The 3,647-nt window shown below is 32.8% G+C and overlaps 1 long non-coding RNA gene across 1 annotated transcript; it reads left to right on the top strand.

The window, feature by feature from the left end:
• Positions 1-465: 465 nt before the first annotated feature.
• On the top strand, positions 466-2,542 carry LOC104878051 (uncharacterized). Its single transcript, XR_784979.3, has 4 exons — positions 466-505; positions 677-725; positions 823-916; positions 2,322-2,542. It is a non-coding gene; the product is annotated as an uncharacterized LOC104878051 (long non-coding RNA).
• Positions 2,543-3,647: the final 1,105 nt, after the last annotated feature.

Below are 3,647 nucleotides of genomic sequence, written 5' to 3'. Positions count from 1 at the left end.
TATTTTTCAGAAATTTTATTTTCATTTTTTTTCTGATTAAATGGTGCATTAAAAGATTAAATGGTGCATTATTTTTTTAGAGAATAGCAAGTGCAAAAAATTTGAAGGTCTCTTCTAATAACCAAATGACCAAGGTCATGGCCATGAATATGTTAATAATGCTCGAAGGTATTCTTCATTAGTTTTCTCATATTTAAAGAATTTTAGTTTAGTACTTGAATCTTTTAATGTTGTTAATGTTGTTAACTGAATACACAACCTACTTTGTGGTTTTTCTTATACCTACAAAAATGTTAATCAATGAGTTGTTTTTTCTTTCCTTTTTCTAATTTTTGCCAGGACTGCGAGGCTATCTCATATACTGACAAGGTTTGTGAGTTTGCAGAATATAGTCTGGTTTATTTGTTAAGAACAAATAACTAATCATGACAATTTTATTATTTCTTTTTGCTTGAAGGAAGTCATTATAAGGAGGGTTAACAATGTGGATAGAAGTGATCTAAAGGTTGTTATAGTTACAATGCCTCTTCTCTTTTCAATGGAATATAGAAAAGAAGGTTTATTTTGATCACATAGTGTAATTTCACTTTTTTTTTTCTTTAAATATAGGTTCTTATGACCATTGGATCTTGTAATTTTTTTTTTTTTAAATATTCATCTTCTTGTTTGGTTATAGGAAAATGTTGAAACTTCAGAGCAGGGTAAAGGAAAATCCAGTTTCTTGGGTGAGATACAATCTTTTATGCTTTGAAATTCTTCAAAAATGCAGCGCATAGAACTGCACTGATGAATGTGACGTTTCTAATTGTTTGTGGGCTTCAGTTAAGACTAAAGCAGGCACAAAAGTGGTACCCCAAGTTAGCAACACTGGAACCAATCTTATAAAAAATCGAGCAAGTGACGGCTTCATATCGATGTAAGTACTATACAACTACAATTGTTTAAAAGATCGCATAATTATAAATGTAACCAAAGCCCTGGTCAATTTTATTTCTAATTACTTTAGTGAAATGAAAGCTGACTTTGATATTTTATGTTGCTAAATTTCAGACATGCATAAAGCTCATGCATTGATTTTGGTAAATCATAGAGATACTTGTGATATTTCTATGTCCTTCTATTACAGTGAATTTTTTATTTATATAGATGACACAATTCACTCTGTAAACTTATCATTCATTAGGTCATCTGTTGTATATAGTCTTTTGTCTTTGTTTTGATTTTGAGAATCATATTATGTTGATCCACAAGCAGTAGAGAAAAGTCTAGGTTGACTTCCAACCCATGCTTCTTGTAGGCTTATAGAATACAGTTTATGTTTTCATGTTGGCATATCGACTTGCTCACGTCAATAACAAAGTTGCCGCAACCATATTTATTTATTAAACTACCCATCAGATCCTATGTTATGGAGAAATTTTTGGTTGTTCGAGCGATGCTTTTTTCCCTTTATCATCAAGTGTGCTTGACTATGAAAAAATGTAAAGTTATTCAGGACTGCTGTAGAAATTTGATCATAGAAACATGTTGGCGCAGGCTAAGAATAGCCTTCATCTTTGATAGGTTTAGAAATCATTAGCCTGGGTAGCAACACAACTCACAAGCATCTTGTCAGGGCTTTCTTTGCTGAAATGAGTAGGTTGAGAGGGGAAAACAGGTATATTATTGCTATAGTCTTGATGTAGAACTTAAAACATCTTTAGTGTTCCTTACCCCCAAATGCATCATACAACATTCAGTGGGTGGTTCAAAAGTCAGATGGAAAATTTAACTGTTCTTGTTGCCTGCATGTTTGTCTTCACAAATCACAGATGACTTCATTAGCATGGCATATGTATGAGCTGACATGCTGGTGCACATGGCATATATTGGATAGGAAAATACATATGTCTATATGTTTTCATAGTGCCAAGATAAACATATACCAAACAAACAATTCAGTAAATGAAATATCATTTTACTTATTTTAATTGTTGCCTATAGATATGATTTCAATATACTCGGAGATTCTTATTTTGAGTCTTTTCTTTGGTATCAAATTAAGCTCGAGAACCCCCTCTAACTTGTGTTAGCATTCAATGTAGGCACTCAAGTTTAAAATAGGTTCAAGTGTCATTTTATCATTGTATTTATTTTGAGGACAAGTTTAAATGAAATGTCATTGTATTTATTTTATCCAAAATTATTTGATATTACTGCCAAGTTTAGGCTATGATTAACTAACCCTATAGGATTTGAATGTGAAATTACATGTTTATATATCATGATGTTAAATCTTTGTTTTGAGGCTTTCATATTAATTTTTTTGGGTGCAATCCAAGCTTGGGGGAGATGATGCTGCACAACTTTGGGAAACCACAATGAATCCTGATCAAAGAAGGTTACTAAAGCAATTGGTTGTTGAGGATGTTGTAGAACCAAGTGTTGTCTTGTCCTTGCTTATGGGTGCTTGGGTAAAAGAAAAAAATTTGGCTTTTTATGTTGTTCTTATCTATTCCTATATAAAGTTTAAAGAAAATATCATTGTATTTATTTTATCCAGAATTATATGATATTGTTGCGAAGTCTAGGAGACCAATTAACTAACCCCATAGGGAACTGAATGTGAAATTACTTGTCCATATTTCTGTTCTCATATTCTGGGAAGTGATGTTGTGTATTAATATTTCATGACTAGGTTGAGCAACTATTTAATTCATGTGAACATTGTAAGTTTAGGTTGAATATTTTTGTTCAAAATCAGAGAGGGTTTTGGAGAAGGCTGCATTCTTAGGGGGCATGGAGGTTGCAGATTCCATTGAGGTCTTTTTACAATAGGCCGCAACATCCAATCACACTATCTGATTTTTTCCAAGGAAATCATTACCACATGAGGTTGCAACCGCACCATTGCATTTTTTTTCAAAGAGAGCATTCACGCACAACACTTTTGAGAAGGAAAAAGGAGGCCTCCACCATGCACAACACTTTCAACACATGCATCCATAGATGGGCATCCCACACACACTTAAGAGCCTCTATACCTGCCACCCCAAGAAGGAAAACACACAACCATGGGGTGATCTCTGGAAAACCTACATAAGTGGAAAGTAAGCATTCATTAGACCGACCGAGTCTCACATGCAGCTAGAAGATGTGAGAATTGGGAGAAGCACACATCCTAGATAAAAGACGTATGCAACTTTCATAAGGGTAGGACGCACACCAAAAGGATCTTCACATACAAGCTGCTACATGGAAAAAGGAAGAGCCAACGCAGTCTATGGTGACAAAGATGGCAATGTGTCCACTCGTAAATCTCCATAGCCATGCATTCCACACATTGGGAGCAAGGAAGGTAAGTTAGCCTTTATATATATATATATTCTTAATTTTTGGTTTGTAACTTAGTTATCTTTAATTTTGTTTTCATACCATTAGATTGAAATATAAATTTTTTTAGTTCATTAATTTTGTTGTTTTGAGTTCTAATTGTTTAGTTTATTAGTGATTTTTAATGTTAGTTTTAAAAGCTAAAACTTTGTTTTGATTTGGTTTGAATTCTTACTAGTTAGTTTCAAAAATTAGAATCTTGTTACTTTAGTTTAAATTTTTAATTTATGTTTAAAAAGTTAAATCCTAGTTTATTTTAATTTTGATTTGGAAAG

Source organism: Vitis vinifera, chromosome 8, assembly GCF_030704535.1.
Source record: "Vitis vinifera cultivar Pinot Noir 40024 chromosome 8, ASM3070453v1".
Classification (NCBI taxonomy): Eukaryota; Viridiplantae; Streptophyta; class Magnoliopsida; order Vitales; family Vitaceae; genus Vitis; species Vitis vinifera.
The sequence above is the reverse complement of the archived record's forward strand: the minus strand, read 5'-3'. Positions and strand labels throughout refer to the sequence as shown.